The 12,098-nt window shown below is 37.1% G+C and overlaps 1 long non-coding RNA gene across 1 annotated transcript; it reads right to left on the bottom strand.

Moving 5' to 3' along the window:
• Positions 1–8,509: 8,509 nt before the first annotated feature.
• On the bottom strand, positions 8,510–9,793 carry LOC150037428 (uncharacterized). The gene is made up of 2 exons (XR_016528672.1): positions 9,331–9,793; positions 8,510–9,174 (listed from the first exon to the last, which is right to left on the bottom strand). It is a non-coding gene; the product is annotated as an uncharacterized LOC150037428 (long non-coding RNA).
• Between the last annotated feature and the right edge of the window lie 2,305 nt (positions 9,794–12,098).

Here is a 12,098-nt window from a genome sequence, read left to right as displayed (position 1 = left end):
GTGCATTATATGGGCTCAAACAAGCTCCCTATGCCTGGTTTGCAACCTTCAATTCTACCGCTACTCAACTTGGGTTGACTTCCAGCGCCCATGAATGTGCCTTGTTTACTCGAAAAACTTCCCATGAAATTGATCCCTGTTATATATGAATGATATGATTGTCATTAGTGATGATCCTCAGCCTATTTCAGATCTCCGATAATATCTAGGAGAACATTTTGAGATGAAGGATCTTGTACTGCTCAGTTATTTTCTTGGTCTTCAGGTTTCTTCATGCTCTAATGGATACTACCTATTTCAAACAAAGTATGCATAAGTTTTTTTTAGCTTGTTTCGGTATCACTAATCCTGCCACAGCACTAACACCGTTGGATACCAATGTTCATCTGACCTCTTTTGATGGTATTCCCTTTTAGGATCCAACATTATATAGACAACTGGTTGCCAGCCTTATCTATTTAATAGTAACTTATCCATACATAACTTATGCAATTCATGTTGTCAGTCAGTTCATGTCTACTCCTTGCACTATTTATTTCACAGCGGTTCTTTGTATTCTGCGTTATGTTAAAGGTACACAGGGGCATGGACTTCAATTCTCCTCTCAATCCTCTTTGGTCCTTTCTTGGTATTCTAACACTGATTGAGCAGGCGACCCTTTGGATAGGCGATCTGCCACAGGTTACTTATTTGGGTGACTCTCTCATCTTCTTGCGTAGTAAGAAACAAATGGTTGTTTCTCGATCCAGCACTGAATCAGAGTATCACGCTCTTGCTGATGCAACTTTAGAGGCTTATGGTTGCATTAGCTCTTGGCTGACATAAGGGCTCCCCAAAATTATGGCACTATTCTTCATTGTAACAACCATAATGCCATTCAGATAGCGCATAATGATGCTTCCCATGAACGGACAAAGCACATTTAGACTAATTGCCACTTTGTACGTCATCATCTTTAGAGTTCTATTCTGCGCCTTCAATTTATACCTACAACCGAGCAACTGGCTGGCATCTTCACCAAATCCCTCTCCTTCGGCCGCTTTCATCAGCTACTATGTAAACTCAAGTTGGTCTCTACCCTACCACCTTGAGTTTGAGGAGGGATGTTAAATTGTAAAGATTAAGGTTGAGATTTGAGGATAGTTGTTATAGCTATTTTTGGGTTCTTATATACCTATTTATACCTTGTATTTTACATTGTTAAGCAAGTGAATATACACTCAATTTTACACAACCAAAACCATAACCAACCAACTACTCAACCGTCCACTACCTAAACAAACATAACACCACAAAACCTCCAATCTGATTCCAACATTAAGCTCAGAGAGAATCCTACATGCCATACTCGCCTTGGATCCAGCCTACTAAAATTGAGAACACAAGTTCACTTCACATATTAACTTAATGCCCAAAAGCCAATATGTGTGTAATGCCAACCCCTAGCTATACAACCAAATAGAAGAAGGAGGAGCACCTCAACAAGCCTTATAATCGAAAAGAAAACCAGAAAGGCACCATAACACAACGAAAAAGCACAAACCACAAAGGATAACAGGAAGAAACAAAACAAATATAGCAAAGCCAACACACGAATAGAAAGAAGAAATAGTTGAGAAAATGAAGCCGAAACTATAGTAGACTAGCCAAATCTTTAGGCCAAGAAGCAGCACGAGCCCCAACCAAAGAAGTAATAAGATGCAAGAGAATCTGAGTGCTATGCAGAATCCCTTCATGCAGATGATAATTCTTCTCCTGCCAAATAAAATAAATCAAAGCACATTACACCACTCATCATAACTTATTCCTACCACCTTTACCCACCCTTCTTACCAAACTCCACATCTAAAGAAAAGAGGACAACCAACCTAACCTAACACCCCACACTAAACCTCCTTCACAAACAAACACTAAAAAAGAAAATGGTCTCCTGTCTCTAACACCTCCTATATACAGGAAACATGCAGTAAGACATAGACATTATTGGGGTTGATGCCCTAAACTCTCGTAGGGTCCTATAGTTTGTAAACACATGTATGAACAAACACTTGTGATGTAATAATATGAGATATTTTCTTCATTATTGTCTATGAAATATGAGATATATTATTTGCATTTACTAAAAACTAATAAACTAAGATCTCTGGTTGTTGTTGTAACTTAAGCATGTATGTGGAGACATACAAGTGGATCATGCCTTAAGTGATAACCTAAATGGTCTGTAGTATATGGATATAGTATGGAAACCTTATCCTAGTGACATTATGGATGCGACCTGCTTTGTAAATAGTCACAATTGTTGTGACGTGCTACAGATGGTCTGATCCTGATCATTCATGTGGAGACATGCGAGCGGGGGTGTCTTATACAAAGGAGTTTGTATAAGATCGGACCACGAAGTGTTTAGTCTCGTTATATAACGCTGTTCATGATAGAGACTTTCATTTCACTAGGATGGCCGTAGGTAACATGACCTTAATCCCGAGTGAGTTGGGAACTCTTGCCTATGAGGGCGATCCTTTGATTTGCATGCATGTGAGTGGCCAGATTGTTGACTTAAACCTACCACTTCGAGGATTCGTCTGATTGGGGAGTTGAGAACTCAGCTACACAAGATGAAATTCACTTCTTCCTCCAAGCAATGGTACGTATATAAATTGCTCCCTTAAGGGCTGATTTCGAGGCTTGAATGATGTGGCGCCACACACCTTTTCATGGCTCGAGAGGTGTCTACTCATAATAGGACTATGATGTATTGTTCATTAGAGGGATCAGTGGTACTTAAGGAGTTAGATGTAACTACAGGGGAAAAATGGTAAATTGGCCCATGTGTACTTACGAGCATCTGTGAAGGGTTATCGTACTGTTGACTTGTTATATCCGATGGGCACATAAATATATCTGTAGTGAGAAGATTGCAACTATCGATCTTTAGTGGAGTGCCTGATAGTTAACAGATGGTGGACCTCGTGACTAAATAGTTGAGTAAGCTATTCACGTACCGTTGGAGCTTCAAGCTATAGGTCCATAAGGTCTCCTTGGTAGCTCAATGGATTCAAGTTGAGAATCAGTTTTTGGGTCAGTTTGAAGTGTTGAAATTGATAAGAGGGAGTTTGATTATATATGATATGATTAAACTGGTTCAATTATATATGATATAGTTGACATGATGTATGAGAACATCCATTAATCCGCACATTTCTTACTGAAGAGTTCCATGAGCAGTTCAGATCGTTCCTATCTCATAGTGACTGAAATACAATAATATACATTCAAACGCACAGTTATGCAAACAAATCTTAATTAACGGCATGCTATGAACAAGATATAACAAGGGAGAGAGTGCCATACCAGTTGAAGACAATCTTCAATCTTTGGAACTCAAAGCAGCAGAACCCTCCACCCAATCAACCAACGGCCAGGAGTAACGTCGACTACAGCAACACGAACACGGATGCCGCAGGGATGACACCACTAGAAAAGAGCCTCGGGTATTCTCGGTGTGAGAATCCAAAGCGTGGTCTTTGGTGAATTTGGTAGAGGAAGAAGAACGCACGGATCGTGTAAGCGATAAGCAAGTGGGAGAAAAAAGACGCTATCGCATAGCAAAATGCTTATTGTTAGGAGAAGCTACACGATCGTGTAGGTTTTACTGAACGATCGTTTAGGAAATGGTATACGATCGTTTAGCAAACTCGGCACACACTACGATCGTTTAGAGAAGCTATGAGATTGTGTAAGAACTAGTGTGCGATCATTTAGGCGCGAGGTGGACGATCGTTTAGGCGGAGAGGTACTATTGTATAGGCTCTCGAATTTCTTAAGCGATCGATTAGCTTTCTACCAACGCGATCTCTCTATTTCTTTTGGATGGGTGATTCAAAATGAAACAATTTCATTTTATTTCGACGGTTACAATAACCGACGCTGCCCCACTAACCCATGTCCAAACATGACTTTTGGGTTAATTATCATATAATTAACGAACTAAAATATTAATAAGTATAATCATATTATATTTTTAACCTATAGTTTGATATCACATATCTACTATAGTATTTTCTCCTCTACTTCATATAAATCATATTTATATCTAATTTCCTCCAAAATAATGTATCTCCTACATTTAGCCAATTATATCATATATAATTAACCAATCCAATTATATCATATATAATCGAACTTCCTCTTATCAATTTGAATATTTTAAATTAACCTAAACACTGGTTCTTGACTTTATCCAAGCTACCCAGGGGACCTAATATACCTGTGGCTCGAAGCTCCAACGGTCCATGAATAGCTGGCTAAAATCTTTAGCCACGAGATCGACTATCCGTTAATTGTCAGGCATTCCACTAAAAACCAATAGCTAAACTCTTCTTCCCATAGATATATTTCTGTGTCCATCGGATATAACCAATCGTGAGTATGATGACCCTTCCAAATTAGACGAATTACAGCTGAACTCGTAAGTACAGCTGGGCCAAATTACTGTTTTGCCGTTGTAGTTACATCTCACTCCTTAAGTACCACTGATTTGTCTAATGAACAATACAACATAGTCCAACTATGTGTGAACACCTCTCGGACCAAGAGAAGGTGTGTGGCGCCACATCGTTCAAGCCCTATAATCAACATTTAAGGGGCTATCTATCTACTTACCCTTGTCTTGGGGAAGGAGTGAATTTCATCTTGTGTAGCTGAGTTCCCAGCTCCCAAATCAGACGATTCCCCAAAATGGTAGGTTTGAATTGGCGACCTGGCCACTCGCACCATACAAATCAAAGAACCACCCTCAATGGCAGGAGTTCCCAACTCACTCAAGATTGAGGTCATGTTACCTATGATCATCTTAGTGAAGTGAAGTCTCTATCATGAACGGTGTTATAGAACGAGACGTTAACATTTCGTGGTTAGGTCTTATACAAACTCTTTGTATAGGACGCCCCGCTCCCATGTCCCAAACATGAATGATCAGGATCAGATCATCTGTGATAAGTCACAATACTTGTGACCATTCCACAAAGCGGGCCGCATCCATAACGTTACTAGGATAAGGTTTCCCTCCTATATCCATACTACAAACCATTTTGGTTATCACTCAAGACATGATCCACTTGTATGTCACCACATACATGCTTGAGTCACATACATATAACTAGGGATTTTATGTTTGTTGGTTTGTTGTAAAGCAAATAAAACAAGCAACTGAGCAAAAATATAAGATGTGAAGTAAATATCATATATTATACAACACAAGCGTTCGTACAAACTGTTTACAAACTACAGGACACGAGACTTTAGGGCATCAACCCTAACAATTATATCTATTTATAATTAAAACAATTATACGATAATTGTGGGTGGTTTCTCCTTTAATCGTGCGTGAAAGTTGGAGGTTATATTCAGTTTTCATAACTGAAGAATAAAATGATATATGTTTTCATTTTGTAAAGGATTGCTTCATTAAGTACACTGCTAATTGCTTAGCTCATGAGAGACTACACGACAGCCTTCAAGTGTTTGTCTAAACGATCGTGTATACACATTTTTGACTAAACGATTGTGTAAAGTTTTACTAAATGATCACGTGCCTTAGCGAGATTCTCTAAACGATCGTGAAATGGTCACGCCTGTTTTTCTTCAACAATCGTGGACCTGCTGAATGTTACTAAACGACAAGCACAAAGTCTATACGATAGACAATATCTTTCTCCCACTTGCTTGGTCGCATAATGTGATCGTTGTTTCCTCCTTCCCTCTACCAAATTCAACAGAGCCTACACCTCTTGGATTCTCAGTTCGAGAATACAAAAGGTTACCGAGTGGTGGTGTTCGAAAGGCTACTTGTTTGTTATTGACCAGATGATTTGTTAGACGATCGTAGCGACAGTGAAAGGTGCTGGTCCAAGTCTTCACGAGAGCGGGAGATCTATGGAAGAAGAGTTCTTCAAAGGTATAGATCTCTCACTCCTTTTATATTTAATTTCTAAAGCATACCGTAATTTGTTAGAAAATGCATAACTAGTTTGTATGTTTGTGAATGCTTGTAATTCTGTCACAATGAATTTGGATCGATCATGCTTCTGCTCATGGATTCTCTTTGATAAGAGTTCCTTCAATTGGTATCAGAGCTAGGTTATGATATTCCAAATCTATTGTTGTATAGAATAGAAGTTACAGTCTTTGTGGGTAAAGCATGTGCATTTTGTTTTAAGTGTTAAATATGTTTGTGGATGTGGATTAATGGAGTTTTCTGGGATGATTGCTTCTGGTTGTTGAATTCTTGTACATTTCAAAGTTAATTGTATGGGCCCCTGTGTTTTTTTGGCATATTAACTTGCTATCGAGTCTGTAATTCAAAGTGTTTGAGTTAGTATGAGTCGCTCGTGATGAAGCTTCAAAACAAGGAGTTGTGCATTACTTCAAGAAAGAAGAAGACCAAGCGTTGGTCAGATCGTGTAAACGATGGGGGTAAGCGATCATTGATTATGGGATACTTGGCAGTAAGGTAGACGCACGTGCACTAAACAATCGTGAAGCTCAGCAAGCTTCATCACTTAGTTACTGACTACACGATCGCATAGTAAATGTTACTTGCGCTTGTTATTCTATCGTTTAGACGATCATGCCTCATAGCATCGTAGTCGTCTAGACGATCATTTAGCCTTGCATTGTTTAAATTAGTGCGCTAAATGATTGAGTGCCCTCATGCTTCATCACATTATAAATGGTACTCGATCATAGCTAAGCGATTGTGGTTACTTGACCATTTTACTAAACAATCAGGGAAGACTTCGCTCGGGCGGTTCAAGACCCGATTCACTTGTGAACCAATTTGCTCGATAGATTTATGTAATAGATAGAATTTATTTCTAGTTTTTTTAGGCTAATCATCCCGGTCCATTAGTCTTTGGTGTATGTACATAAGATGTATGTTTTATTATATTTCATATGGTATGCCATATAGTTGAAATCCCACCTTAGGTTATGCACTGGTCATGCATCATCTCTATATTGTAAGAATTATGATATAGTAGTTTGCATGATTAAATTACTTAAGAGCATGCTCATGCATCATATAATATAAGAGATATTTATGCATGCATTAAGCATATTCATGCATCATCTTTATATTATAAGTGTTATAGTATAAGAGTGTATGGAAGCATGTATGCTTAGTTCATTACCAAGTATATAAGAGTTATATATAGTAATAAATGGACATTGCATGAAGCATGATATATAGGTTAAATTTATAAGACTTATAAATACCTAATTTTACTTAGCAATAGGAATGGTCTTGGTTGTTTCTTTTATAAGTGTTATAAGAAAAATTAGAACTAAAATCAATAAGAAATACATGCATGCGAACTTAGGTTTGAATCATGTTTTTAAAAGAATTTTAAAACTTGATGGAGATAGAACTAAGATAACGATTCAAATTGACAAGAGGGAGTTTGATTATATATGATATGATTAAACTGGATCAATTATATATGATATAGTTGACATGATGTATGAGATACATTAATTAGAGGAATATGATATAAATATGATTTATATCAAGTAAAGAAGAAAAGGTCTATAGTTTAAATGTTACAAATGATGTGATATTAAAACTATAGGTTATAAATATAATATGATAAGTTAGTTATTATATTTATTTATAATTAAAATAATTATACGATTATTGTGGGTCGTTTCTCCTTTAACCTTGCATGAAAGTGAGAGCTTCTGTTCAGTTTTCATAACTGAAGGATAAAATAAAAAATGTTTTCATTTTGTAAAGCATCGCTTCATTAAGTACACTGCTAATCGTTTAGCTCACGAGAGACTACACGAAAACCTTCAAGTGTTTGTCTAAACGATCATGTACACGCGCTTTTGACAAACGATTGTGTAAAGTTTTACTAAATGATCGCGTGCCTTAGCGAGATTCTCTAAACGATCGTGTAAACAATCACACCTATTTTTTCTAATGATCGTGGACCTGCCGAGTGTTACTAAACAATCAAGCACAAAGTCTATACGATAGACAGTATCCTTCTCCCACTTGCTTGGTCGTATAGTGCGATCATTGTTTCCTCCTTCCCTCTACCAAATCCAACAGAGCCCACACTTCCTGCATTCTCACTCCGAGAATACCAAGGTTACTGAGTGGTGGTGTCCGAGAGGCTACTTGTTCGTGATTGACCAGACGATTTGCTAAATGATCGTAGCGACATCGAGTGGTGTTGGTCCAAGTCTTCACGAGAGCGAGAGATCTGCAGAAGAAGAATTCTTCAAAGGTAAGTCTCTGACTGCTTTTGTATTTAATTTCTAACGCCTGCCGAAATTTGTTAGAAAATGCATAACTAGTTTGCATGTTTGTGAATGTTTGTCATTTTGTCACAATGAATTTGAATCGATCGTGCTTCCGCTCATGCGTTCTCTTTGATAAGAGTTCCTTTAGACATCCCATTAATACAACCAATCCTAGTACTCAACCTATCTCGTACAACCAACCAAACAATAAATAGGGAAAATTTCCCCAAATCAAATTAAATGAAACCATTACACCCTAGGACGACAAGAACGAAAAGCCTACCAAGCACTCGCCATCTAGAACCTCTTAGAACTACACAACAACCCCACCCACCTATCCTCTTGAATAATATTTGGAAACATACCATGAGCCAGTTCAGAAAGATTCACCAACTCCCACGAGACAGATGACTAACTCCACTCCCTAACATACATTAGGAAATTCGAAACATGCACCTGTCTGAATTAACCTCGTCATAAACTTCCCACTCTCCAAACCAAGGATCAAGCCAGAAAAACACTACCGAACATCTCCAATAACAATTTTAACAAGAGAAACAACTTGTCTCGATGACACAAAATCAGACGCAGATACCAAGAGGACCCAAACCAGGTTGAATTGACCACAATGCTTGCTCCCGAAGAATATGTGTCTCCATCTAGGTAACCCAAAGGGACCCAGCTCTAACCAATTACAACAACTTTAATGGAGCTGCAATATTCCATGTGGTTGTATGACGAAGCCCCAACTATCCTCACTCTTAGGCAAACAAACCTCATTCCAAGCCACCTTTGCATTGTCGCGACCACCCATACTCCCTCTCCAAAGATAAGACTAAAGGACCTGATTAACCTCATGCATAAAACCTGCAAGCATGATAAACACACAAATAAATTGTTTTTGAAAAACTCTACAGCACAGTTTAGACAAGTTACAAATGGTCTGCATAAGAAAGAGCATGAGTAGACCAATTACTCACCTTCCTTGTTATTTTTTCAATTAAAGGCTTACAATCTACATACCTCAATCTACGTGACCCAAATATCGCACAAGTGGAGATCCTAAGGAGAACCCTATACTGCTTGCAAGCACTCTAGCCCCCTCTTGACTGACACCAACAGTAAACATAAAGCTCTTCCATACCATAAGCCCAGAAAAGCGATCAAAGCGCCACAACACATCCTGGATAAACCCCGGAGAAGCCCACTTAGCCGTACAGAAAATCATGAGATCATTCGCAAAAGACAAGTGAGTTAACTGGATAAGCTCATACCTATGATGAAATCAAAAACTCTTAAAGAGGATTATTCATTAATTTTGACAACATCTTCCATCCCCATTACAAATAGAAAAAGGGACTATATACCTCCTTGGTGCAAGTCCTCATGGCTTAGAATACACCCCTCAAGGAAACCATTCATTATAACTAAAGACACTAGAGAGGTAACACAAACACACACCTAGGATAAGAGAAACAAACTCGTTGTTTATATGTAGCTATCTCTCCTAATTAATTTTATCTTAGTTTTTCCATGGTGTTTATACTTGTTGTCAAGTTGATATGTGTTGCGAAATCGACAATTAAAGAACAAAAAAAAGGAATGTAGAGTACGGAAGATCGACACACAGATATACGTGGTTCACTAACAATGTGTTAGCTACGTTCACAGACAGGGGGAGAACAATATTATTTCAAGAGAATGTTTTCAGAATTACATCAAAAAAACGACGCCTCTAGGTTATAGAGTTTATATATCACACTACTCTAAACCCTAAAGTCAAAATCGTAAATAACTACAAATAAATAAATATGCTGAATACAAAATCTGAATAGGCTCTTTGAACAAATAGGCTAAGAATATGGATGTTTGAATGAATTGATTTGGTAAATTCGTAAGTGAAATTGACTATCTTGAATTGGAAACCTTGGTAAGATTACTTTCTTTCTATATTTATCCTTTGTTTATTTTTCTTATTTCTTCTCAAAATCAAACCCCTTATTTTATTATTATTATTATTATTATTATTTTGCAAGTTTACATTGAGAAATGGATTACATTGGTTCGCTTTGGATTCGATCTGATACCACATATTTTTCCAGTTTTATTTTGATGAGTCTCGACAGGTGAATTAGATACTTTCAGCTACATGAATAAACAAAGATTTTATTGGAAATGAAAGAGATACTTGATATATGCAAGCATGTTTAAAAAACACATAGAAAGAATTGATACTTATTGCCCGTTGAAAAACATCTAAAAAGTGTTTTTATTACTTTTAAATTTAGAACTAATATTGCTAGTTTTGTTTAGTTTGACGTGGTTTATTGAGTAATTTAAAAAAATTAAGCATCAGAAACAATTTGTGCGAAAAAAAAAAACCCGAGGCAAAACTCCAATTTTGAACAATTATGGGTTGGCTATGGAATTAGGAAGAAACCAAGGACCCAAGATCAAGAAAAGAGGCAAATTTGGAAGGCAATTTGGGGGAGCCAGCATTGGAAGAACGTTGCAACGCTGCTCCTTGACGCTGTAGACCCAAGAGCAAGGTGCAACGCTGCGAGCATCTTATAAATATCAGTGTGCGCCACCAGGTCTGAAGGGAGGAAATATAGAGAGCCGGCTTGATAGATTCTAGTCCGTACAAGAGTTGAAATAGAGCTATTTTAATCGTTTTTTGTTGAAGATTTGAGATTTTGATTGAGAGTTGATTTGAGAATCTTTCTGAATTGATTGTGACAGGAAAAAGATTGTGATTGTGCAAGTGTTGTTGAAGAACAATCCGTTATTCGTGGCGAGAGTCAAGAAGATTGTGATTGGGATTTGAACCTATTGAGAGGAGATCGTTCTTCTATGTTAATTTATTTTTCGCCATTATGATTGTTTGTTTATTGAATACTATTATTGGAATCATGCGTGGTTAAGCTATGTTTTTAGGGTGTTTATGGATTTTATGGATGTTACCTTGAATATTGAATTTACAATTGATTGATTTTGCATAGATTTCTAAGTTAATTAGATTTCTCAAGAGAGAATTTAATTCCCTAGACCCAATAATTTAGATTGTTATTTGAAATTGCATGAGAGTGAATTTAGAATAATAAGGGGTGTGATTGAAGGACCTTAATGCTGTAACTATTCAAGCGGTAAAAGAGATTCAGGTCGATGGAAAGTTATTAGAATGGTTTGAGCTCGAGAGAGGATTTCCTGATTTTAGAACTTCTAGTCTCAATCTATCAATTTCAATCAATTGTAAATCATATTCATTGTATTCCCAAAAAGAAACAACACTCTGGAATTGTTTTGCTCTGAATTGTTCTTATGTGTGATTGAATTTTTGTTATCTGTAGTTCTCGATAAAAATCATCTTTTGGTTGCTTGGATAAAATTGACAAAGAATTGTGATAGCTAAGTTAGGAAAATTTTTCTCACGCCAGTCCCTGAGGACGATATCTTATTTGAGATTTTTACTTCGATTGCGCGGGCTTGCGCATACCATCACCTATATAAACCAAGTTCACATACTATTTTTTTTTTTTTTTTTTTGACTATTTCATTAGAATTGAAATGTTGATGATATTTGGCCTATTACAAGCATATGTAATGCGACTTTTTAGAAAACTTTCTCAAGAAAAATGTTAATGGAGAAGAATAAGTTATAATGACATACGATCATTTCTAGGAACAACTTTCATTCTCACCGAACATCTCAAGTCAAACAAGTGATGCATCTAGATAACAAAAAGATGTAGGAGAATGTCATGTCCTTGTAGTTTTGTCCAAATCTACAA

Source organism: Benincasa hispida, chromosome 3, assembly GCF_027475165.1.
Source record: "Benincasa hispida cultivar pf3 chromosome 3, pf3_genome.v1.1, whole genome shotgun sequence".
NCBI classification, from domain to species: Eukaryota; Viridiplantae; Streptophyta; class Magnoliopsida; order Cucurbitales; family Cucurbitaceae; genus Benincasa; species Benincasa hispida.
This window is presented reverse-complemented; position numbering and strand designations above follow the sequence as displayed.